This window comes from Amphiprion ocellaris, chromosome 3, assembly GCF_022539595.1.
Source record: "Amphiprion ocellaris isolate individual 3 ecotype Okinawa chromosome 3, ASM2253959v1, whole genome shotgun sequence".
Lineage (NCBI taxonomy): Eukaryota > Metazoa > Chordata > Actinopteri > Pomacentridae > Amphiprion > Amphiprion ocellaris.
Genome location: NC_072768.1, coordinates 22,164,498 through 22,192,308, shown reverse-complemented (window position 1 = coordinate 22,192,308; position 27,811 = coordinate 22,164,498). Strand labels below are relative to the sequence as shown.

Sequence of the window (27,811 nt, the reverse complement as noted above, 5' to 3'; positions counted from 1 at the left end):
GACTAATGTGTGAATTACCTCAGTGGTTGAGAATTTGTTAGATTTCTAACCAAAGCAATCAAAATGAGATGTTCGACATTTTTGAGAGTAAAAAAGAAGAATATATACATGCTGTTTTCATATTTGTATTCAGTGTGTATAAGGGCAGAACTGCATAGCCTAAATAGCGTTAAACAACAACTATAGTTCAGTACAGACAGTGTGGCAGAAATGTGAGGGAGTCACAGTCCTCCATTCTTGCCTAGAGGCCCTCTGGGTTACTCTAGCTGTGATCTCAGGGGCCCTTTTTGTCCTGTTCGGTCCCATTTGTGTTCCTCTTGGCGTCATGTTCATGAAATTTGGGTTTTATAGTCTTGATTCCCTGGATTTTGATTTACATGATTTACAGTGCTTTTAGTGAGTCTCTGATCTTTGCTGTGGCACCATCAGAGCAACATTTCTGCATTCATTTCACACAGACAGGATTAACTGCCCCATTCAGGGTAGATCGAACTGTTACTCCTGATAATCTGCATTTTGTACGAGTGCTGTTGATACACGTTGTACCTCAGTTTGGCTTCATTTGGGCCTCTATTACAGAAACAAAAGAAAAAATCACTTTTATATTTGCGTATTAGTAACGTGTTTGGTGAATGTGTGGAAGTTGTCCTTCATTATTGCTCTGATTGTACACGAAGTCACCGAAAATAGGTTTAATTTGACATACTTTGAATTCGCTGCATTTTCATGCTTCTGTATCTCTCTGAAACTATCTTGTCTGTAACTGGCCGCTAATATTCTCATGTCATTGTGGAACTGAGGATTGACTGACAGCAGATGTTTTCATTAAGCGCTGTGACATATGGCGCATATCAACACACACTCAGTCGCACACACAGCACAGAGCAGAGCTGCTGGTTCCCCCTCTCTCTCTCCCTGTCCACCCACCCACTCCGCCGTGGCAGTGAATGAGTTACTGCTGGTGCAGTGTATGAGCCTGGTGCGCCCCTCCCTGGTTGGACCGCACGCCGCTGGTCGGCAGTCTGCAGACGGATGTTGCCGCATCCCGGCGCGCCGCGCTCCGCCACCAGGCTGCGTTCTTCTCCAAATGTGCCAAATCTCCTCCTCTGTTCTCCTGTCTCCGCCTGAGACGCGCACACACACGCACCGCCGACGCTCCTCTCCGGGTTCTAGTCACACAACTCTCCGCTAAAGTGGCTCATCATCCAGAACGGTACGTAAACTGTTTCTGAAATACCCCAAACGATGAATAGTGTACGTTTTTCGACCCCTATTTTTTATTTTTTTTTGCACGGAGTTGGCTGCAGCGACTGGCTTCTTGAGTGGGATGCTGTGAAGCGGCTGCTGCATATTTTGCCTTTTTTTTTTTTATTCTCGGCTCAGATGTTTCTCTCTCGTCTGCGCACAGACGTGACGTTTATCCTCAGACCACTGCGTGTCAATCAGTTTTTCTATAGCCTGTTATTGTTGCGTAATATCATCCAGGCATACAGCATCCAGGAACCAGATATTGACTTTTTTGCGCAGTGTTTTTGGTGGCGCGTAACGGAGGAGGGCACGTCTGGAAGAAATGGGGGCATGAGACAGCACAAACTCGTTAAACAATCAGTCCTCTTAAATCTACCTTGACATAAGACGGGGCATGTGAGGTTCAATCAGGGGATTTACGCAAGTCGGTTCGTTATCCAAGCAACGGGATTAATGCAGGTGATAGAACAGCGGAGCCTATTTAACCTGTGAAAACGTTCTATGCTTCAGCCAGCAGATCAATAACAAATGAGCATGAGCTTTTATGGAAAGGAGGGCAGCCCGTACCTACTTTCCTTTGTGAAATCATTATTTTTAAAAGTTAATGAAATAAAGGAGCTTAAACAATGATGTGGTTCAAACGTGTGTCCTGTAAGTGCAAGGACTCAGGTTTGATTCCATGAAATGAGCCTCTCCCGAGTTGATCTGGATGAATGTGAGAAACATCTAATCTGCAGGTGATGCAGATGAACCCAGTGCCCCCTGCAGACGTGGAAAAAAGAGAAATGTGTTAGTTGTGTCATTGCTATGGTATCCAGTTGGCATGCTGGTAACGTAATGATGAAGTCAGTCTCCCTGGCTGTGTTTTTGTCCAGCGGAGGATAAATGACCATGCAAAATCAGACTTGATTGCACAATAAGAGATAGAGACCACTGTGTGTGTGTGTGGGTGTGTGTGTGTGGTTGGGGGTGTATATGTTTTGGTTGCAAAACAGCCAGCCATCATTTGTAGTCTAAAACCGACAACTGTGTTTCTGATGATTCATTCATGCCGAGGACGATGCCATTGCTGTGGCAGTGAAACCATCCTTGTCTGGGATGTGTGTCTGTGTGGTCGTCTGTCTGTGAGATGATGATTAATGCCAAGAAAAGCTGTTAGTTTGCATCCTGTGCTATTGAGTTATCATCATAGAACAGGCTGCTCCAGTTTCCTGTGCCGGGTTTTTTCGGTACTGGATGTTTTCAGTGACTCAACAAAGGTGGTTCGACCCAGGCTCAGTGTGTGTGTGTGTGTGTGTGTGTGTGTGTGTGTGTGTGTGTGTGTTACTGATCTAAATGAGTATCTGTCTGCATGCAGGATTATTTTTGCTCTGTGATACATACTGCGATTGTCTGCATGCATGGCTGTGTGTCTGTAATTACTTTGCTGCATTCTAATCCCAACTTTCATTTGGGGGTAAAATTGAGCCTTAAACTTCTCTAATCATATGTCACAAAAGATTTACTCAGACGTGCAGCTTTGATTTTCACTGGTCATGGATGCTTCTTATCAGCCCATTAATTGAAGCAGTATATAGTTTTTATTTGCATAGAATCCTAATGTCCTGAAGACTTAGCCGTGGTGTTTGCAGGCAGAGTATTCTGCTTGGCTTAAAATCGTCTGCTAACTTGGCCTAGTTGAAAGTACTGCAGTCATGGGCTGTGAACGGAATGCATGTTTGTCATTGATCCATTTTTGCGTTGTCATAAAGTAGCACATGTTAGAGTTTATTTGCGTTTATGTCGACACTTACGTCCCTGATCTTTGTATAAAAATGAACTGCCCCATGCAGGGGAGATCAAACTGTTCTTGAGCAGAACTAGGATCCTGCTGCATGCTGGAAATCTGTGGCAACGTCTTGTTTGCCAAGCAATAAAAAAAAGTTTAGTCCTGCTATGGGCTGATAATGAGTCAGCTATTACCAGCTCAACTAATGCTGCTGAGTCATTCTTTGATAGCCACTGCTCCTCTTCATCAATCAGCCAATAAATATTCAAGAAAGAAACTTAAAAGTGCATGGTTCAAATCCTCAGAGTGGTGACTCACGGCCACTTAACAAAGCGACGCAGAAATAACATGCAGTTAGCCTGGCTACTTGGGCTGCCAGTGAATCAACATTTAGTAGCTGCAGTGTGTGAGTGCTGAGTCACTTTTTGACATTTACCTCCCATGATTCAATCCCCATTTCTCTCCATAAATTAAAAGCATTAAAAAAGGTGTCTCTGTAGACGTGTTGTCAAATCCAATGGGAATGTCCTCAGTTTTCATGTTTTCTTTTATACTTTCTGGTTTTTAGATGACCATCAGATGTCCAGCAGTTATACTGGTATTTAATCATAAAACATGAAGTTGAAAGTCATTGAGAAATAGACTTTAAGCATTGATTAGTGCTCCAGTTTATGTTGCAGGTCCAGCATCAAGGTTAGAGGAGCAGACTTAAAATATGAAGATACAAATCTCGGTGGAGAAACAACAACAAATGAATGCACAGTTGGCATGTTTCATTAACATCTTCTGATGAAAGTACCACTGAGCAGAAGCATGAATTCTCACCTGACTGAACAGGTTACTGCTGTTTCAGGGCACAGAAGTTAAAAATAAAATATGATGATACCATCATCATGTTGTTTAGAACAGTTTGATTTCATCTGTCAAACATTATGATTCCCAATTGCTCATTTTGACGCATTCCAGCTATAAATTTGTCCTGGAGCTGGTGGCCGTTTGTCTTTTAGCCTTTCACCAGTGCAGGTTTTCAGTGACATTGAGGATCTCGTGGAAACATGTATTGTGCTCAGGAATCCAGGTTCAGGCTAGGACCAAAACCAAAGATGAATCAGTTGATTATTTCATTGATTGATTGATTGTTTGGTCTTCAGAATGTCAAAGAAAATGTGAAAGATGTTCATCTCAAACCCAAGGTGGTGATGTCACATTATTTGGTTTGGCTGACCAACACTCTGAAACCTAAACATATTCAGTTTACTATCATATAAAGCAAAGAAAAGCAATAAATGCCCACAGTAGTTGCTGATTGTTTTTCTGTTTTCAGCTGGAGTTTCAATCATACTTAGATACAAAACAAGGAAGTTGTTTTGAGAGAATCTGGCAGGTCAGTCTGTCAGGTGGCCTGAGCTTATCCTGCTACCATTCCACCAGTAATTCAAGCACCTCACTTATTACACATGCATAATTTACCAACAAACTCAACCGCATGTTTTCAAATCACTAACTCTTAGCTAATGAAGAAGGGGCTTATATATTAAACTGAGAGGATTTGGGATTGTGATGGAGACAATGAACCACACTTGCTCACAGATTAGCTGCCGGTCAGTTTCACAGGTTGGAGGGGAGGGGAGCGTCTGGGGAGGCAGATCACATGATAGCGTGCACAACCCATTTAGAGAAAGTTCATTGATTGAAATCATACATACTCACAGCTTTACACATGTACAGCACACACACACACACACACACACACACACACACACACACACACACACCTTGATCCCATTTAATATCTCTAAATGGATTAACCACTGACCATTGCAAAGCATCTTAAACCCTTCATGACTCTCCCAGGACCACTTGGCGGAGCCTGAGATGCAGACCACTGTGATCGTTGACATACTTCATTAGGTCGTGTTATTAAAGTATTAGCTGTCTTATGTCACTGGGTTAACGCTCAAATGGGGACCGTAGATGGCCTCCAAATTGGTGACTAACCAGGTTATGTAAATGCAGCTTGAACCAGCTTCTCTTGCATACTGGACTTTGAGCGATCCTCTTGGTTTGTCAAAAGACCTGTTGTTGGTCACCGAAAAACGGTCACTCATTTCATTATGTAACAAAGTCCACTAATCTGTTAACTGGACTACTACTACCACTACGGTTACTACTACTCACTGCAAAAAACTTACGTAGACATATCTTTTTTTACCCCTCCCTGTCTCACAAAGCAAAGGCCCAGTTGCCATTAACTGCTCTCCACAGGCCCAGCAGGACAGTCGAATTGTTAGAAAGGCAGACACATAGCAGGAAAGTCATGCCTTTGATGCCAGCTACCATGATGCCACGAGACACTGAGGCCCTACCTGCTCAGTTCAGATAAGAGTATGCTCAAATATATGTTCAGAAACACTAGGACTGTGGTGTGTGGCTCGTGGACTGGGAGAACATTTTTAAAGCCAATTGAGGAAACTGACATTGTTGCGCAGCTGGCTCATTGCCTTCAGAAAGCCTTTGTGCAAATTGGCTGTAGTCTTTGTTTAAAATTAGCAGTTAAAAGGGAAAAGGGAAAATCATTTTTACCAGTAAAATACCCTATTTGTACAATATGTTTCCCCTAACAGATACACAACTGTTCAAAAGTTTGGGGTCACCTAAGCAATTTCATGTTTTCCATGAAAACTCACACTTTTATTCATGTGCTAACATAATTGCACAAGAATTTTCTAATCATCAATGAGCCTTTCAACACCATTAGCTAACACAATGTAGCATTAGAACACAGGAGTGATGGTTGCTGGAAATGTTCCTCTGTACCCCTATGTAGATATTCCATTCAAAATTCGCTATTTCCAACTAGAATAGTCACTACCACACTAACAATGTCTAGACTGTGTTTCTGAATCATATAATGTTATCTTTTTTGAAGAAAAAAATGCTTTCAAAAGAGAAGGACATTTCTACGTGACCCCAAACTTTTGAACGGTCTTATTGTCTTTTTACCTATAATCGGTGCTGTATATGTGTAGAGTCAGGTTCTATGTGAGGTATTAAGAGACACAAATATATTAGAGATTAATTTCAAACTTGCTTAGGATTTATTTTGGACATTTTACAATAGCCTCACAGATGCTTTACACCAGCCACCTGCCTAATAATCAGTAGGTGCCTCTCTTGTTGTCAGAACAGCTCTGATCCATCAGGCCATAGATACAGGACCTTTAAGAGTGTCCTGTGCTATCTGACACTGAGGTGTTGTCAGTGGATCCCTTGGGTGCAGGGAGTTGCAGGGTGGGACTTTCGTGGAATGGGCTTCTTCCAGCACACTTCACAACTGTTCGATCGGATTGGAATCAGAGTGTGTGGAGGCGAGATGAACACCTTGAGCTCTTGTCATGTTCCTTGAAGTGTTCCTGAGCAGTTTTTAAAATTTGGCGGGGTACATTTTCCTGTTGGAGACTCCAACGATGTTTAGGTTGCTGGTGTGATCAAGGTAGGGTTTGTACTGCGTCGTGACATATTTAGCATGACTATAGACTCTTTATGTTGACTTTTCAGTACAGATTGATAGAAGTGAATAAGGAACAATTTTTCTTTTGTCCAGAGTTATGTTATATATTACAATGATAGTCTTTTAAAAATACATAGCAAACAGAACCTCTGTAGAGTTACTGTGCATGTAGTTGTATTTAATTTGCATTACCTCTGTATGCATATTAGATAAAACTAAGCTTTTCTCGTGTTCTGCTAGGAGTGGCTGGCCTGCCTAAAATTTGTGTGTTTTAGTGTCCCATTTTTGAACTGCTGTGTCAAAGGAAACACTCAGTACCGCACTTTTATTTTTGGGGGCATGGAAATTTCCATTACCATGCAGAACATCACTGTGGAACATTATCTTACAGTCGAACATACTGTATTGAAAGCCTCAGTGGTCAAACCCTTGAGAGGTGTACGCTTGTCTAAGCTGCAGCATCATTATAACAACTGCATAATGTGTCATATCATAGCTAGTTCTGTCTCCTGGTGATGTTTATGTCCCCCAGAAATGTGCCTGCTACATAAATAACAACCATGCACAAATCACCATCAGTGCAGCATAAAACACAAGTCAGTTTATTATTCTGCTGCTAAAAACCCTGGGTAGAGTCCATAATAAAAAGGAGGAGCACAGAGAGAAGGGGTACTGAGCCGAGAGTCTCGGGACTCGTCGACAACAATGGAGAGAAAAGAGGGGAGGTTCTGGCTTGGAGAATGCAGCAGTGAGCAGTCTTTGCAGTGTTTTGCACCTCCCTGTTTGCTCTGCTGCTTTTGCCAGCTCTCTCTGCTGCTGGAGTGTGTGACAGAGAGAGAGAAAATGTATAGATACGCAGAAAATTTCCCCGCTGCATTTGTTTTATATATATAAAAATATTCAACTGTTAGGGACAGACTGATGCGATGAATCTCGTCGCCCCTCCCTTCGCTCACCGAATACCCCCTGCTGAGATTAGAGTCCGTTTTTCTGAAGAAAATCTAGTCTGGAGGTGCAGAAGCTGCTCAGCCACAGTCTGTCCCTCTGTTCAATTCCTATCTCTGCTTCTTTCTGCTTGACAAGCTCTCTGTCTTTCTTTGCAAGAGCTCTGTCTGTTTAACAATGTAAAAATATAAAAAATTTTTTCTACCGGTGCAACCGTGCGACCCACATCCCACAATTCTTAAACATGCAGCCACCAGCCAGAAGATCCAACTCAGGGATGGATAGGGTTAAAAAGCATATGTTCTCTCATCCCAATATCTCTTTTTCTTTCTATACCCTGGGGGTTATAGCACAGAAATAGAGAGGAATAGACATAAGAGCTGAGAGAGCGTAAGGAACGTCATTATGTCGCTTCAAGATTCAATAAAAGCTACAGGGATTGAGGAGTGTGAATGACAAAGCAAGAAAGACAGCTGAAGAAGTAAAAAAAAAATATATGACAGACTGAGAGAGGGAGTGAGAAAAGGAAACGGGAACAATTAAAAGTCTGAATAAGACAGAAATGGACAGAAAGGCCATCTGACAAACATCTTGAACAAAGTCAGACTGACACTGAATGACAAAAACAGGGCATGGCAAAGAGAGAGCAGTCACACCGCAGACAGGCAACTCATGCTGAGGGCAGCCATATTGGGCCGGAGTGTGGAGGTGATGCCTCAGTGTCTGCCGTTGTTCCCCTCTGATGGTGCAGAGCAGCAGTAAACATTGATTGACTCCCTCCATCGGGAGTTGTTCCCAGAGGCCCCGTCCTCCAGCCCTCTGTCCACTCTGATGTGCTGACAGGGACGCCACCGTGTATCCAATGTGCCTGACACACCCAGACTTAAGAGCAGAGCAAATTGTAGGCAGTGTGAATCTGAACAGCTTTAACTTGGCAAAGTTGCAAAGACAATGAAGGGACAAGCTTGACCTGCAATGATTAGGTGGGTGGTACATGTCAAACATTTGCATGAATGTCAGGACTCGAGGCTTCCCAGCAGAATATTGCAATTTAACAAGATGATCAATGTTATTCTCTTCAGCTGTCAGTGGTTTTATTGTTTTGGCTGATCGGTGTATAGTTTCAGTTTCATATAGCTGCATTGCAGATGGAGGTTACAGTGAAAGTTAGAGGATAAGTCTGCTTTATTACAGCTTGTTCTGTTTATGTTCTTTGCCTCATCAAAGTTCAGGAACTGTAAAAATGTCATTACATCGTGTTCCCAGATCTTAGCCTTACATGCTGTACTTTGTTTACTACCAAAAACATTTGCCACATTTAAGAGACCCATTTAAGAGAAGTTGTTCCAAACCAGAATTATACCTTCATGTTTTCTTTTTAAAACTTTAAACTCAAATATATTTGGTGTAAACCCCTTTACCCTTTTGGAGACCTCTGACATCTCACCAAAGTTAACACTTTGCCCCCTTGTTAGACAGTCATACTGTCCAGAATATATCGCAGACAAGACATCTACCAATTTCATTTAAAAAAAGACACCAGTTTTTAACCTTTGTTAAAAATGTTGCTTTCAAAATGTTGAAATCTCTTTTGGAGAGTGGAATAGATGAAGTACAGTGGCTTTCTATGTTAAAGAATGCAATAATGAACAAGTGCATTTTCTCTCCCTATAGTTATAACCCAGAGCTTAAATTAGTTTTTCTGTTTTCTGTAGGTTGTCCCAGGGTATTTGGCAAATTGGAGAAGGAAAATGCTAGTTTAAGAGGCTGTACACAATGCAGGCTGAAGAGAAGTAGAGTACAAGTCATGGAAAATTATAATTTAAACAAACAGACAACATGAGAGGGGAATTACCTTTGTGGATGACATTGTTTCCTCCTTTCTGGACTAAATTTGCACTAACTCCACATCCCATTGAACAATGTTTTGCTGCTTCTCTTTTGTTGAGCTGCAGAGCTTCAAGTCAAAACAGACCAAACGTGGACAGGAGGCACTGTTGGTGCGTAAGAAATGATGAAGCTTAACCTAAGGACCTTCATGTTGCTGAACATAGCAGGTTTAAATGTGCTCTGCAACCAGGAGATGCAAATGAGGAGGGAGACAATAACTAATGAGGAGCCGGTGTCCATGGCAACCTGTCCTTCAGCTTAACCCTGTTGTAATGTGAAGTAACTTCCCTGGTCTGTTATGTGCTATGACAAAGCTGAGACATTGTCTTTTGTTGTAGTTCAAGAGTCGAAATAAGTCAAAATAAGGATTTAAACACTTTGTCCAATTCAGAAAAATGCAATTTTTTATCATAAAGAACATCATACAACTGTTACACAGAAGCGTTGGAGTAGTTGGAACCTTCACATGTCTTCATTACAGGAGTTAGACTGTGCAAATAACAAGTACCTCATTTTATAATTTAAATCTTTAAATCCTCCTGCAGACTTTTAAACCTGTAAGCAGAGCAGCGGGTTGACAAAGCTGTAATCTGTGTGTGTGTGTGTGTGTGTGTGTGTGTGTGTGTGTATATAGATCTGTGTGTAGCTGAACCCAGAAAGAAAGTGGAAGACACAGCTTTTTTCTTTCATTATTACATTGAATTGAATGCAGTCAATAAATAATAGTGAGAATCGAAGCTGCGTGTTCCAGTTTCCTTTTGAGCTCAACTTGTCATAGATTTGGATCTCCATCAGCCTGTCCTTCCTTTTGAGAGCCTAAACTCCGAGAGAGAGAGCTGCATAAGCAAAGTGTGCTTGTTCAGTTTGAAAAGCATCTGTGCATGTTAGACTGGATCACCATCTTCCATCCATCCCTGTCTTATCTACAAGCCTGTTGTTTCAGTAAGGTGGGATTACCTAGCGACCAGCCAGTCACCTGAACCCGCATGCTGGCAGTTAGAAAACCACCTTAAGCTGAGAGTAAATCCCTGAGGGCCAAAACCTCTCATACAAGAGCTGCAGCAGGAAGAGCCCCAAACAAATAGCAGTCTATCTACAGCCAGTTTGACAGCCTGTGACTTTTGAATGGCATTTTTCTCCCATCTCTTCATTCCCATTTTCTTTCCCTCAAGCTTGTGATTTCTCTTTAAGTGTTTGAAGTGTTCACTAGCAGAAGGAGAGGAAAGCTTCTTCTCCCCCATGTCTATCGTTTTGTGTTTCCCCACCTTGGAGGATTGAATATCTTGTCCTTGCGTGAAGGAAGGTCACATCGATGGTTATTTTTCAAACCTGTCGCCTCCCTCGCTGGACGTGTGTGACCCAGAGACCCCGTCTCGTCTCCGTCACCATGATGAATGAGACGTCCCTGCTTGTCAACGTATTGCTGACAACCAGTTTATAATCATTGGGGCTCACTCCTGACATGTCAGTGCTGAACATAAGGAATGTTCTTTTTGAAAAATTACAGACGTGAGTTAGTGCGCATGTGGGACGGTGCATATATTTATGTTATGGTGAAAAATAAGATGTAATACTGTCCTCTAAATGCTAAATATGTTTCTGCTCATGCATGAAAGCAAAAGGCTACAAAAAAACTAAGCTGCCTTTAGGAGGTAAAGTACAACATATCTGTAAAATGAAACTAAACACCCTGTAGAGCTGGATGATCCCAGTGAATTAGTGTGTAGAAAAATGAAAGCAGATTTTTAAAAAGCACAGTATGTCTATTTTTGTGCTGCACAGTGGCTTGGTGGTTGACACTTTTGCCTAGAAGTTCCCCAGTTCGTGTTCCGGCCTTCCCAGGAGCTTTCTGCATGGAGTTTGCATGTTCTCCCTGTGCATGTGTGGGTTTTCTCCAGGTACTACAGCTTCCTCCCACAATCCAAAAACATGCTGAGGTTAATTGGTAACTCTAAATTGTCTGTAGGTGTGAATGCAAGGGTCATTGCTTGTGTCTACATGTAGCCCTATGATAGACTGGTAACCTGTTCAGGACATCCCCTGCTTTCACCAGTCAGCTGGGATAAATTCAATTCTTATTTTAACAGAAAATAATGTGCAAAGATCAGCTTGTATCTGTCTGATCTTGCTTTTGTGATATACACCAAAGTAACACCAAAAGTTTGACCCTGTCACATAGTGAGAAAGCAAGAGCTTTGGAAACAGAAAGTAAGGCTTACAGTGCACAGTTGTTTTTTTTTGTTTTTTTTAATGAGCTGAATCTCTGATCTGAAACCATTACTTTTGCTGGTGACCCTACCAGAAGCAATGCACACCACGGAGGGCAACCGACCTCAGACACCTCATTCACACTCTATTTTATCTTTGGGAGCGTCATTCTCCTCTAAACCAAGCACCACGCACAACCATGTTTTGCATTACAGATGTAGTATTGAAGTGCTAATTCTTCACGTGCACAAAACTGTCTCAGGCATGTGAGATGGTCCATAGTTAGAAGAAGTGTGCATGCAGTGTCCTGACAAGGCTGAATTTCTAAAGCATGCACAAACACAATAATTCACTCATGCAAAGTGATTAGCAAAAAAGACCAACTCACTAAATAACAGCCACTCAGACTCACTACTCCCTCAGGAAACTTTATGTGACATAATGTGATGCGTTATAAGAAGAGCTTTTCAAGAGCGCTGCTCAAAATGTCTGTTTCTTCATCTGAAGTTCTGTCATGATGTCTCATAAAAGATGTATAATTTATCAACTTTCAAACAATCATTAGAAAAATATTAACTGTAAATTTAGCCAAAAATTCACTCTGAAAGTTGCTCTTTATTGGTAAAGTTTAATTGCTTTTAAAATAGATTTACTCCCATAAAAAGAAAACTTGGACATGTTAGAGAAGTAAGAAATGTAACAGCACAACGGTAACGTGGACCTTTCAGAAACAAAAGGGATTAACAGAAATTTATAATTTCTGCAGTTCATCATAACTACTCACACACTGTCGCACAAAGTCATGTAGGACGAATAATGCAGAATGCTTGAATGTGACTTCTTGTGCTAGATACGGCCTGAACACAAAATGTCCATTACTGAGGGTATTTATATGGTCAAACAGTGTGGGGAGATGTTAGTGGTGGCCTGAAAAAGAGACTCTGACACATTTTGGTGTGATGTTTTTGGCAGCATTTATTGTTTTGTGTGCGTGTGTGCGTGTGTGTGTGTGCGCGTGTGTTCATGTGTGTGTGTTGTTGTTTGAACTTAGACTGCTTTCAGTGCCTCTTTGGGCCTTTGCATGGTGAGAGGAGTACGGGGGGTAGCAGTGATGTCATAGTTGGCACACTGTGGAGTGGACTCTAAGAGACAATGACACTTTGCCAATATCCTCCTGCTGCCCTTTTCTAGCAGCAGCTCTGACTGCATTTTCATGCGTCTCCTCACTTTGAGGGTGGTCAGTGGGCCCGTCGGTCTGTTTGTTTCGCTCACTGTCGCTCAGATTGTACTCTCTACTGGCAATGGGATGTTTATTTTTCAGGTCCTGTAAATTTAGAAACTCTTTTAAGCAAATGGCAAACATTGCTACAGCTCCGCAACCATAGATACAAACTGGTAGTATAAATGTAAAGCTGGCTGTGTGTGGGCAAGTGAGAGTAAACTAGACTACATAATATATTATACTACCAGTGATCCCTCATGATTAATTCAATAGTCCCTAAAATACTGTATCAACAACACTATATATTGCTCTACTTGTTCCACAGCTTTATAAACATACTATTTTTTAGTATTTTATTGAAATGGGCCTCTGTACACGTATGTAAATATTCCATTCAAAATCAGTCGTTTCCAGCTAGAATAGTCATTTACCACATTAACAATGTCTAGATTGTATTTCTGATTCATTTCATGTTATCTTCATTGAAAAAAAAACTGCTTTTCTTTCAAAAATAAGGACATTTCTAAGTGACCCCAAACTTTTGAACGGTAGTATATATTTTATTTTTATTTCTAGTTCATATTTTGATAAGGCACTGAGTTATGTTGAGCTTTTGTGTCTATCCTGGCTTTTTGAGGCAAATATTGAGTTGATGTAATCAAAATTTAAATGATCTCTGTCCGACATTAGTGTCCACATGAATGTTTGTGTGTGCAGGTGCAAATGTGAGTGTGTGTGCATGGCAGAGCTGTGAGGCATCACCATGGCACTCTGCGGCAACAAAGGCTGAATGATAGACTTGCAAAAGGAGCTCAGAGGCCCTTCAAGGAGAGCACAAAAAGAGGAGGTTGGATTGCTAGTATTATGGAAGTTGAAGTAGTTTGAATAAATCTGGCCTCAAATATTGCAATACTTTCCGTCGACAGTTCGTCTTCTTCTCCTCTTCCAATTGATTTCTTCCTTTTAATGTGTCAGACGTGATGATAGTGAGCTCATACTTGAGTTCTGTGTCAAATCAGGTGGAAAGTTCTTCTGAAAAGGCTGGAGAAGTTAGTGAAACAGTTGGCAATCAATTGGCTAATGTCCTTTTCTCTCATCTCCTTTATTCATGTGGCCGTGACTCACACAGTGATAATGATTTGGAACTGTTTCGGAGCCCAGTAGTAAGTACTGTGGACAATGTTTCAAACTAAATACGTTTTGCTTTGTTTTGAATTAAATAATGTTTTAACATAATCATCTCATAGCATTTCATGTTATTAAGGGAACATGTGAAGTTTCAAACTGCAGTTGTGTCCTATTTTCAAAGGGCTTGTTTAAGGTGCAGTGTACTACAAATTCATGACTCTCTGTTTGACTCAAGCCCTAAGCAAGCCTACAATACTAAAGCTATCACCATGCTGGCCTGGCACATTTATAATGCACAATTTATCAGCAACAATATGCCTTGGTATGAGTTCAGTAGGGAGATTAGTTTTGAGAAAACCCAACACTGCTGTTTCTATGTACCTATTGAAGCTGTGACAAGAGGGACTTAAGTATTTTTTCAAAGATAAGATGCCCTTTAATGGATCCCTGTAGGGAAATATGAAGGGTTTGCAGGGATTTGGATATCTACTCACACACAGTCTACTTATTAAGCCAACACACACAAGATCCTATTATGTTGTTACAAATTTAAGAGGAATGAGGTTGATTATCTCCAACTCCACCTCCATTTTATAATACATATTGTATCGCAAAAATCTTCTCTGTGTAAAGAGTCATCTGTCATGGTGAACATTTTAAACTTATTTTTTCCACAGTTATCCCAGTTGCTTTGGTGTTGTAGCTTTTTCTACTCTGCTCCAGCACTCTGGACATGTATAGATGGGTGAGAAATTAAAGGAAGAACCTGAATAAATGACTGGAGATGCACAACAAATGCAGATGCTTCATATAGGAACACTGCATGGTACAGTTAAACCCATTAACATCTAACCCTGCTCTATTAAGTATTAAACTGCTGAGCAGGCCCCAGTGACTCTGATTTTGTGTCAACATGACAAGTGGAAAAGATGGAAGTGACCTTGAAAAAGGCTTCATTGTTAGGGCACCAGATGGAAGGAGCTTCAGTCACAAAGACTGCTCAATTAGCTTCAATAGGAAGAGTGACCAAAGTGACATCCACAACTAGATTTAAGAGAAACACAACAGTAAATAGCGGGAAATATTGATGCTTATGCATTAGTGCAATATATAGGAAACTAGAAAAGCACACAGAGAGCGCAGTACTCCACCAAGGCTGTTCATTCCCCGATATAGCGTTGTCAGAAACGGAGCTTTTTTTTTTTTTTTTTTTTTAAATTGCAGCATTTTTTTTTTTATTAGTTATTAATGATCAGAAATCACGGCAACAGAGAATGTGGCCATTTAATATAGATGTACCCACAAACAAAATGACCTTGTGCTGAGCACAGGTGTGTGTTATGCATGTGTACGTTATGTACAGATACCAAATCACATGACCTAAATATGTAGCAGGCGGCGGGAATTGACGGGACTCAGAAACACCCCCACCATTTAATCAGTTGTTCCTTGTATGATTTCCGACAGATAAGTCCCGGTAAATCCACAGTGGTCGATTTGTAGTGGGATCGCAATCACGTTATTGTCAGCAAGCAGCTGACCTAGCATTCACTTGTAGTCATGGTTACAGGGATGCCATGCCACCATCTCGCAATGATATAGAAATCTTTAATAAATCCATGGATCCAGACTATAAGTCGCATCACTGCCAAAATCTAATCAGTTGGTCCTTGTGTTATTTCTGACCTTCCCTGAAATTTTCATCCAACTCCATTAGTCCGTTTTTGAGTAGTGCTGCAAATAGAAAGACAAGCAAATGGGCAAACATATGCCGATCGTCACAGAACTCCGCTGTGTTCCTTGGCAGAATAATAAACAGAAGAGCCACTCTTTCTTTAGCGACTGAGAATTTCAATGCAAGATGTGATCCAACTGTCAGCAAAAATAGTCCATCAACAATTACATAGAGATAGATAATATATTTGGGTTGCAGTGAATAAACACCGTATTACAAAGATGAATGCACATTTGAGAGCTCAGTGGTGCAATAATCACAGTACTCTACAGCGACCTGGACAAACGGAATATCGTGAGAAGACTCATTCTTCACTATATTCTCACCGAGAAGGCGAGTTCATGTGTTGGGTACAACGAGAAAAGAGGACAATCCTTAATTCTTGATCCCTACACTGAGAGGATCCAGTGGCTCCGTTTTGCTGTGGAGGGTATTTTGCTGGCATGATTTGGGTCCATTTGTCCCCTTAGAAGGAAGAGTCACTACAAATCAATATGCTGTTGTTCTTATTGATCACTTGTATCCTATGATGAAACATTTCTCCTCCTCCTATGTGAGATTTTTGACCAACATGTTAGACAGCGCTCTTCACCACCATCATCCAAACAGGTAATATCTGTTGGAATGGTGTTCATTCCTCCAGTTGTGTTTTAGAGACTTGAAGAATTAAGAGAAGGAGTATTCAAGCTGTTCTGGTGGCACTTGGTGGGCAAACACCTTACTAAGTTGTATTCATGTGTCAGCTGTCCGTTTTCTATTTAGTATAACATTTAGTTATTACTGCAGCCAAACTTCTTAAAGTGTGCATGACTCTAGTAAAGTTATGGATAGTCATGCGATCTGATAAATGTTAATATTTGTTGCTGTAAGTGTATTTATTTGGTACTTTAGTTTTGAGTACATTATATATTTTAGTGATTTATTGGTATTATATTTACAAGCTGTGTCTCGTTATGGAACCGTTTTGTCTTTGCTATTTCTTAAATAAACCTTATTTTCATATTTTGTTTGTGTGCACTACCATGAACTACTGTGGAAGAACCTAATGTTTATCCAATAAACTAAGTATTTTTCATTTAAATTTAAATCAGTCCTTGACAAAGACATTTTTCTTTTCCTGGAAAGACTACCACCTACCTGTTAGTTACATGGAGGCTTTATCTGGCTTAGCACCACAATCATTCAGCACTGCCAAATCACAGGACCAGGATTAGCATCAGAACCTAAGACTCTGACTTCCTGTGGCTGTTGTGAACCAATGACAGCGACTGTGGTTTAAGGAACAAACTTGATGCCTTAGTTTTGTTACATGGAAGCAATTAAATGGAAAAATTGGGCGTGTGTTTCATCTGTTGGTAAATACAGTCAACAACAGGTTGAAAACACAACAGGTATTTGAGAGATGGTGATATACCAGACAAACAAACAGTTATCAACAGTAATTACTTTCATCAGTGTGCAAAGCTCTGTATCAGTTGTTCAGACTGTTGGAAACATGGCAGTAATTCAGCATATTTCAGAGCTATAGGAGCGTTTTTCTGCACTGCAGACTGCAACAGTGACTCAGCAGTCACTTGATGCTTTAAATGGTTCAGCTTGTAGTTTTGATGCATGGCTTTACTGCTCAGGGATGACACAGTGCTGAAATGAACATGGAGACAACCGGGTCTGTACTGGCTTCTTTAATTTTCCAACCCACTTGACTCCATTCTATCTCTGAGCACAGACAATGGTACTCAGTCCGAGGGAAGGAATGAGCTCACATTAGGCAAATGAGATTAAGAACAGGATAATAACTTTTTGATGTCAGCTTCAATCAACCTCTGTTGATCTGATAGGTATATGAAGATGAAGCCCAAGGCATCAGTTCAACCTCATTAACTCGCTGATTACTTAACTTTATTTCACTGGTTTACTTTACAGAGAACAAGGCCAGAGTTACAGCAAAATGATATGAGGACAATCAGGTTTTTTACCTTGTTCATATGTCAATATGGTATTTTTTTTTTGTTTTTGTTTGTTTGCATTTGCCCTACAACTCATTGTGAGTGAAATAACCAGTCAACACCATGGTTGAGTGTTTCCACTTTGAAATGTACTGATGACAGTCTAAAAATACAGATTCAGACTTCTGGGGGTCTGTAACAAACCTAAAGCAGGGTGCAGATTTCTGCATCATTACTCATCCTCAGAAATGATTTTAGGTTTCACCGTGTATAGTTAAATTACTCCTATATTACACCTTGCTATTGTGTAGCATAGAATAGTTTGACACTGTTTGAGCAGTCATAGAGCCAATGGGATGTGGTGCACAGAGAGAGAGGCAGGAACTTTATAGAACTGAACATTTTACAGGAAACAATGGTCTAGAGTTACATCTAAGCTATTTAAGGTAGGAAGGGATTATTTTCATGGTGGAAAAAAACAAACCTATAAACAAAAAAAGTATTTCAAGTATGTAACTTTATTACACAAAGATGAGTTTTGAGGGTTTTCATCAACGCTCATAGTAGGACTTTAAACATTTTTGAAGCAGGAATGCCTACATTCATTGGTACTGTCAACTCAAATGTAATTTTTTGCAGAATGATTTGATATTTTACAATCGTAAGCTGACTATCTTTGTGTTTTGGATTTACAAAACAACACATTTGAAAGTGTCTCTTTGAAACTGTAGCAGGCATTTTACCTTTCTTTCTGTTCTTTCTTTTAATCAATTAAACAACTTGATGAAGGTGCAGTGTGCAGTATCTGAACAATAAATGAACCTAACCCTAACCCTGTAAATTAGAGTAAAATAGACGATAAAGCAAGGTATGTTTTAGAGTGCTGGCTACCTTAGGATTGACAAGTTGCTACCATATGGGTGTGTGTAGTGTCCTTGAGCCCTCAGTCAAGGCTATTCCACCACATCTGGTTTCAGAAGACCAAGGTGGCTACTGGTCAAACTCCAAACTCCAGGCTTCAAAACAGTCATCCATTCAGTATCTCTCACAATATAATATATTGTTTATTTTCAATTAAGCTTTATTTTTCACCAGTCACATTAAAGTCACCATATCATAGAAATACATTTATTGCTAGTAAATTACATCATTTTCAAGCTCCAACGTCAGACCTTTTTTAACATGTTAATGTAAGTCTTACACTTACCAGAATGTCTCTCAGGTTTTAGTATAAAACAACAGAGACATCACTCATTCTACCATGCCACTGTAATTTTTGATTTTAGCCCTGCTCCAAAAAAGTTATTTCTACCCATGCAATTGGAAAAAAGAATACCCTACATCTTCACTTTCTTTGATGCTGGGTGCGCATTGAGACACTGGTGTTCACTCTTGAAGGCAGCAACACAGCAAGACAGCTGGTCATTAAGAGTTTTAAATAGCGGATCTGCAGCCAGCAGCAGTGCTTCTCACATTTTGACAAAACAATAGGCTGCACCATGAAGAGCTTGGTCAGACATATTTTTTTGGATAGATAGGAAATGGAAATAAATGAACGAGTGGTCGTTTGTTATATTTTGTCTCTAGACACACTGGGACACATTAGGTTAAAAAAAACAATAAAAAGTGAATATGTATAACATTTCCTCCAATAAATCTTGCTTTACACTTTACATCCTAAAGTGATACTAATGTGTACGCCAAGGAGGAGGATGCAGGTAAACAAATTTTGTCAACCCATATGATACGCCAGTTTCATCTGCAATCTAAACCAGTGTAACATATAACCTTGCCATTATTCCTGTCTTTGCAATGGCTTATAATTAGCATTATAACAACATTATATGGTTTGACCTTATGCTAATGTGGATGGCATTGGAGCACTGGTTCATAATGCTCAGCGGTAGTGTAATGGCATACAGACAAGGCATTCAGAAAAAAGTCTTGTCTGTCTGTTTGCCATTACAGTACAATAATGACTTTTACATTTGAAAGTGGTGTGGCCCTGGCTTCTGAATCATATTCTGCTCTGTGATACTTTGTTCCCCACTTTAAATACATTTTAAAATTTCCTCACCTTCATACTGAACTGCGTTAGAGTTAGTCTCCAAAGAAGTAGCTAAGTAGCTTGATTTATTTTTTACCTGTTGTCTTAAAATTCCTTGAACCCTCCTCTCAACATCCCCCTTGCCACTGTAAATGTGGAACATGCTATCTGGAGCAGTGCAGTGGCTGGGCCTCGGTCGATCAGTGCTCCGTTTTAGTCGCCTTTAAACAGAGCGTTCTCGTTTTGGGAGTTCAGACGTGGATATTTATATCAAGCGGGTCAGCTGAGAAAGAGCCGAAATGAGCAGAAACACTGAGTCCTGTCTGACAAATGACCTTCCTTCCTCTGGGCCTCGCAGTTATGAGCAGAGTCGTGCAAAGACTGAGAGGGAACGAAGAGTTCACCTCCCAAGATCTTTAAGTCAAGTGCTGGAAGCAGGGCAGATGACATCCAGCATCTACTCCGCCATCAAAGTTATTTTTGCCAAGGAAATGGATCATTGCAGACGCATGAGCTCAGTTACCATAGATTCCCTGCAGGATTAAGAAAAAAAAAATCTTTCTTTGAACTGCTGAAATTTGTGAAAAAAACACAGGTCAAGTTCAGGTTTGATACAAATACATAAGTAGAGCTTGTATATCAAAGACATTTTTACAGAACTTTTTTCAAAAATGAAAGAGTTTATTTGTTACCCACTTTATTTGCTTTTGCACTTGGGATTTGCTGGCAGGTAGGAAAAATATCTTCTTACAGCTTAATTTAAAGAGCAGAACTGATACACCGGCATGGCTTACAGATTATCAGCTGATTTTTACCTTTTCATTTTTTGCTACATGTTAGATCATAGGAAGTGGCTGTACAGAAATGAGAAAGGCTTGTTTGAAGGAACTTAAGTTGTCATTATTTATATCATCAAACCTAAAATCTGAGAAAAGGTTCATAGATAACTTGGTAGACTTTATTCATTCCTTACCTGGACAAGAAGTTATTTTTGCCCTCCATTATTAGCCTTCCCAGCATGAGGGGTTTTAAAGCAAAGAATCGCTGCATTTACAGCTTCAACATCTGACTGTTGACAGCTGCACAAATTTAGCTTTTATCTGTTGGTTGAGTTTTTATCCCTACATATGGTTGATGGGTGTTGCTAGAGGCATAATGTTTTTGGGTTGTCCGTAAATGTGATAAAGGAGGGCACCTCGGTAGTTCAACTGGTTGAGAAGGCGACCCACAAACGGAGGCCATAGTCCCCAACACACATGGGTTTGAGTCCGACTCACGACCATTTGCTGCATTTGCTGCTTTAACTCAATTTTTGTTTCTCTTAAGGGACTTTCAGACATCTACTCTTCTCCATTAATTTGACAGCAACTGATTATATCGTGTTCATGTCTAAATGATCGGCACCCTGGTCACTTTTCTGTAAAAGTCACAATAGTAATCTTACTAGGTCCAACCTAGTAACATTTCTATATCAATTTCAACACAACACAAGTCTGAACTTTACTGTCACATTAATGGATAGACATGCACCAACAATGGTACTCTGAGCTGTGTGAAGTGATTGGGGAATGCGTTTCCCCATTTCAGCACCAATATTCTTACAATAACATCACAAGTAGCGAAAGATACATTTTTTATGCCAAACATAAATGTATAATCCATCTTTTTCCCTCTCGTTGCTCTACATTTCCAAAACTATTAGGCTAAAAATTGAAATGTCCATAAAGATAAAGCTACTCCAATAAAAACAGATACGAACAGTTTAGACTGATACTCACCAATAATGAATGTAATACATTTTCTTCTCCTAGATAACATTAAAAGGAGCTGACATTTAGTTGTTTGTAGTTGCTTGTAGTTCCCCCTTCTGAGTTTATGAAATACCTGCAAGATACCTGCAAGAATTTGTACCTGTGAAAGAACAGTGTTGGTAACTTCATTAAATACTTACAATTCTCGATGATCCCCCACATGGAGACAGGATCAGTCTGGGCCAGGATCCAATGGCAGGTCACACTGTGTACTTTTCTTCACATTAGACAGGTGAGCTGTCTGTAAGCTGCAGTTGAATCATCTGCTGTATGGTGGCTTTTCTCTGGTTAAACCCTGAGCTCCATCACAGCTGCTGGGTGATTTTTATTTTACTGTTAGTAAAGCAGTAGATACGATATCAGCACACATGGATAGAATTTTTAGTGTTTAGGAAAACATAAATATAGTATGCTGTTAGTTATTTAGACATATAGATGAGCCGCTTTCCGATAAGATTTAATCTTTTGTTTATTAGTGCATTACTATGTATTGTATGTTACTTGGTGTCTTGTCTAATCTGGTGTGAATGACAAATTTGTGAGCTACGTCTGAATGCTGGCAGCAATGTTATGTATCCCATGTCTGAACAGGACTGAAGTGAACAAAGTTTTCACTACATATGTTATATGACTTTGGATGGAGTTAGATGTAAACTGCAAGTTGACTGATGAAGACGTGCAATTGCGAGGCCGTAATTTTAGTTTAATCCTGAATTCAGTTGTCATGTCTTTTGTTGAGGACTTAGTGAAATGCAGAAATGTGGGAAAATGATATGCACTGCTTTGATGTTCAGAGTCACAGACATTAGAAAGCCAGAGAACCAGCTGATTTGATAAGAAGAAGCAATGAGTACTGAAGATAGATTCAAGAAAACAGGGAGCCTCTAACTGCAGTCAAATGCCTCTGCCTGAATGTCACTTTATGTGATGGGATGACGCTTTTTCTCTGTCTGGGATGCCAGTAGAAGAAAGCCACAGGGATGAATAGATGAGGGCAACTTGGCTGAACATCGCTGTTTCAAAAGGACCGTTTAAACAAACACATTTAATCTGAGGAGCAGACGCTGGCCTGCCTGAGGAGACTTTAGCTCACACTGTTTGGATCTCAGTGGATGCATTGAGACCCGCGGGGCTGACTCACATCACTGGGTTGTAATTTCCAGTAATAGTCTCATTATTTAGTACAACTACAATTTATCACAGATCACTGTGTTAAAACACAGGTATGATAAGAAATGTTTGCCATGGATAGCACAGTTTTCCTACCTTGGTTTTCATTTACCTCACAGGGACTTTGAAGGTAATGGACAATACAGTGCATATAGACTATATGGAAATTTTTCCTTTTTATTTTAATCTATCTATCTATCTATCTATCTATCTATCTATCTATCTATCTATCTATCTATCTATCTATCTATCTATCTATCTATCTATCTATCTATCTATCTATCTATCTATCTTACACAACAAATAATCTGTATTAAACAATAAAAAGCCAAAAATATACAATTTGAAAACTTGCCCTGACTGAGTATTTGTACTACTTTTATGGAGCTCGCCTCAAACTTTTATTATTATTTTGTTCTGTTTTCTGTTCATGGTAGCTCATATGGATCATGAAGATATATACAGAAAACAGTTATGTTGTGATGTGTGTGTGATCTTTTTGTGGAGGTCTAGGTGTACTGTTACCTCTAAGCTGCGCGTGTGCACAATTGCGCACTGCTGACACGGTCTCCACGCACAGAAAATCTGCGCTGCGCACAAAAAAAATCCAACCTAAATTGTAAATAAAATAAACACCTAACAATTCATTCTGTGCTATTTTTCAGTGTGAGTCAGTGAGTGACCAGTGACTGGCTGCTGCAGCCAATGATGCGATTCACATACGTATTTACCATAGACTGTATATAATGGTATTTATGCAGCTAATGAACGTCAGACGTCCTTATGTGCAGCCACCGTTGTTGTCATAGATATGAATGAGTAGATAGGACACGCCCCCTTGAGCTGCGTGCTATGACAAGGCTAAGCTAGTGGCGGCAAAGTTTCAGTGCATTCCGTTGATGTAGACGGTGTGAAAACGGAAACAACAAGTATGCCGGCTCACTGTGCTGCATACAGTTACACACTACGTCGTACGATTGAGACAAGGAAACTTGGAATGACTTTTCATAGGTAAGAATAGTTTTTGGCTCTTTTTTCATTATGAAATCTTGTTGAGAGCTTCCAGTCTATGAGAGCTAACTAGTTAGCCACTAGCAAAACACTAAGGCGAGCTAGCAGCTTGACAAGCAAATACCAGACGATTAATAGTAGCTGTAGTATAGTTGTACAAGCAGTAGTAGTAATACTAAAAGTACAAGCAGCAGTAGTAGTATAAACAGCTGTTAGAGTCGTAGAAGTAGTATCAGCATTTGTAATAGTATTACAAGTTGTAGTAGCAGTGCCAGTATCAGCAGCAGTAGTTAGTGTACCACCACTACTACTAGTAGTAGTCACATTGCTATTACTACCACCAATACTACCAATAGTAGTAATAAAGCCTAACTCATATATATCCAGATTACCATCTATGTTCTTCCTCCAAACCCATTTTATGATTGGGATTACAGGCAATTCTTTAGGACTGCTCTCAAATAATTGAAATGTTGCTAAACAAGGTTATACTTATCAAATTAAATAGCTCTGGTCTCCAGTATATTGGCGAATTCGGTTATTTGTACTTAATTTATTAGCATGATTTCTTTTTAATATGTTGTGTACAGACTTAATTACTTCTCTGTCTACTTTTCTTACTCCATGTAGGTTTCCCAGAGACTATGGGTTGAGGAGGAATTGGAAGTTTGTCGGCTTAGACCTGGTGTCATTCCATCAGTGTTAAACTTCCCGGCTCATCTTGGAAGAGTATGTGCCAGAAAGACCACAACCAAGCAGCCTTGAGATCTTAGGCAGCGTCTCCCTGAGGTGGGTGTCGACGGTGTTCACAGTCAGGTCTGTGGTAATCCCGTCAAAAAACAAAACAGAAAAAAAATCTAGATTATAAATCAACATGTAACCCAAGCACTCTGTGTATAACGCCACAGTATAAGATGTAGTTCAGAAAACGTCAAAGTATAGTATGCTTTACTCAAGAATAACATAGTATGGCCTGTAGTTCATAGTACAGCATGTTGGCAAGAAAAAAAAAAACAAAACATAGATTATTATGTGGTTCAAAAAGTGCAAAATGATAGGATGTTGCCTAAAATTGTCATGTATGATATGTGGTTCAAAAAATGTCATAGTGCAGTATATTGTCAAAATAGTATGTAATTCAAGAAAACATCAGAGTATAATATGTCATCTAAAAAATGCCATAGAATAATATTTCATTGCACAAGTAAAAGTATAGTAAGTTTTAAAACTGTTCAAATTCTTATATGTTGCTAAAAAACAACAAAAAAAACTAAAACAAAAAAGGTCACAGTAATATGTCAATTAAAAAAGCCTATAGTATAGCGTGTCGCCCAACAAACATCATAGTATAGCATGTCGCTCTAAAAACGTCACAGTATAGCCTTTAGTCCACAGCTGTCAGTAGGTGAGGAGCAACACAAAAACAGTCCAAACACTGGTTTCCAGAGGGTTAGACGAGAATTTATTTGAAAGAGTAAGTTTACAACAACACATGTGAGGGGTTTAAAAACAAATGGGTGTTAGTAAAATAAAAATAAATAAACAGAACTAAAAGTGAACTTCATGTTGACATTGATGGGCATTCCAACCATGAACAAAGTAAAAGATAATCAATACGAAAAAAAACCTCTTCCTGTTCACCTCTTCCACCCCAAAAACACACCGCAGTAGCACCCTAAACTAAAACTACCAATGGGTTCCCTGTTTTCCTTTGTGAACAATTCAAAGGTCCCTCTCTATCTCCCCACACATCCACCAACCACTGGAACACATCTCCAAAGTTCTGCCGGGCCAGCTCAGCTTCTCCTCAGAAGAAGTGCCGCCACCTGCCAGATGAAGGAGCCTTTTGAGAGTCAGCTGGCATCATGATTGGACTGTACTTTGGTCTGTTCCAATCCAGCTTCAGCTCCAGAGACGGCAGGCGGGACGAGTCAACGGAGGCCTGGTGGACGAAGGCATGCAGCTGAGTACAATCCAGAAAACAACAGAGGAGGAGTGCAGTGGCTCAGGGCCAGAACAACCAGAGTAGCATCGTATGTCTCTTAGAAAACATCATAGTATAGCCTTTGGGATGAAAAAATGGCATAATATACATTGTATATTGTACAAATAACAAGTCAAAGGAAAGAGACATACATTGTAGAATTGTAGTAATTGTGGGCTGACTGATTTACTGATTATCAGTATTTATTTTTTACTGATTTATGGTAATAAATACATTTAAAAATGGTGCTACTTTGGCTCTGAACCTTAATCTACCTGTGGTCGCTTTGTCTTCTGGAGTGATTTGATTGGTTATACGTCACGAATAAAACTCCCTTAACATCTGTAAACAAAACAAAAACGTATCAACAAAGTTTTCTGTTAGAGTTTGTTTAACTCCAAGATTTCAAATACTTTCATTTACTGCAAATGAATATCTACCCCAAATGTCTCACTAATAATCATTATCAGCCTTAAAACCCACAAAACACCCCTCTATACTCGACCACACTTAGTACAGTCCGGTTCCCCCTTCTATAAATCTGCTTGGAATCTTCCACTTCCTGTTTGTCAAAGTGGCCTTCTACTTGGACAGGTTTTGTTGGAGCTCATGCAACAAACATTTTGGGTAACTACACTTTAATATGGATGGATGACACTGAATTAGAGTCTGTTTTAATGAGACTGAGTTAAGATGTGTAGCTCTGTCATTAAATAGTAAATTATTTCTCTGAATTCAAAGAGAAAAGTCTGAAATGTTTGCTAGGTTAGCATCCCACATGTTCTTTGGCTCAGCTAAAGCTAACTCTCTCCAACTTCTGGATCTCTTGAGTTGCTTGTTGTTAAAATATCTTGCTGTAGGTGCTGAAGCTCAGAAAGTCTGAGATGTTTGTTCAAAATAAGCTCATTCTCAAGTCTTATCTGAACTGTCCTCTTTTGTTTGAACTTTCCCTAAACTTAGGAGTTAATGACAGAGCAGCACATCCAGACTCCGTCTCATTTATGTAGAGATTAAACTGCAGTGTCATTCATTGATGTTAAAGTGCAGTTTTTCAAATGTTTGTTGCACATGCTCCCGACCAAACCAGTCCAGGTGGAAGACGATGTGAAGAGAAAGCTCCAGAGGATGAATATCACACATTTACGTTGGAAATAAATGTCCTTTAATTAGACATTGTCATGCAAAAGTTGGATTTCCCTTTTAATGATGTTCAAATCTTTGAGTGTTTTGTTGATGTTGGTTTCTAAATGTTTTCTGACACTCGGCCCCAAAGATTAAAACCTTCTACGGCTCACAAGCTGCAACAATTCACACATTATCAACTATCTTTCTGACTAAACTAAGATAAGAAGTGAAAAACTGTCTGATTCCTGCATCATGAATGTAAATCTTTTTGGTTTTTATGACAGTAAACTGAATATATTTGGGCTTGACATTTTGTAAACCAAAACAAGAAATGAATTACTGGAGAAAACGACAGAGTAATGGACAAAGAAAATGTGTTTTCTAAAATATATGGCTGAATTATTCCAACATTACAAGATACATACAATTTTAATTCAATTTTATTTATATAATGCCAATTACAGGTCAAATTGTCTCAAGACGCTTTATTTTTATATTTTTTGTCATATTTAAAATATGACTAAGAAATTTAAACCTCTTGACTAATCCAATTCATTATTTGGTTTTTAAGAGACTAATGGACAATTAAAATAACTTTCTCCACTAAAACTAATAAACATGAGGTCAAATAAAAGGAACAGTTTTAAATACTGCAGTCCCACGACGACAAGAATAAAGTTTGTCAACAAAAACTAAATTTGCTGGTGGATTCCATTAAAGTCCTAATAAATGATAATAAAGTGTGATACTAAAGGTTTGTGGTGCTAAAAATCTCCAAGATATCAGGTTGATGCAGGTTAATAATAAATAAATAAATAATAAATAAAATTGAATTAAATTGAATTGATAAAAGTTGACCTTCTTTCATTTCTCTGGAGCGACTCCATGTATTTTATGGTGGTTAAAGACCTGCTCTTCTAGTGGTCTTCCTTCTAGTCACTGCAAAAAGTCAGTCCATCCTGGCCGACTTCAACACCTCTTCATGACAACTTGTTCTGCCTCCGACCTGGTGGAAACTCCAGAAACTCGGGAAAACCTGTCGAGACTCCAGGAACTCGTGGA

At 39.6% G+C, this 27,811-nt stretch overlaps 1 protein-coding gene and 1 long non-coding RNA gene across 2 annotated transcripts in view; both read left to right on the top strand.

Moving 5' to 3' along the window:
- map1ab (microtubule-associated protein 1Ab) overlaps window positions 1–27,811 on the top strand; it is a 91,607-nt gene that overhangs the window by 32,007 nt on the left and 31,789 nt on the right. The gene's annotated exons all lie outside the window — the stretch shown is intronic.
- On the top strand, window positions 922–27,811 carry LOC129348614 (uncharacterized). Its single transcript, XR_008601230.1, has 3 exons — window positions 922–1,213; window positions 24,271–24,429; window positions 25,369–27,811. It is a non-coding gene; the product is annotated as an uncharacterized LOC129348614 (long non-coding RNA).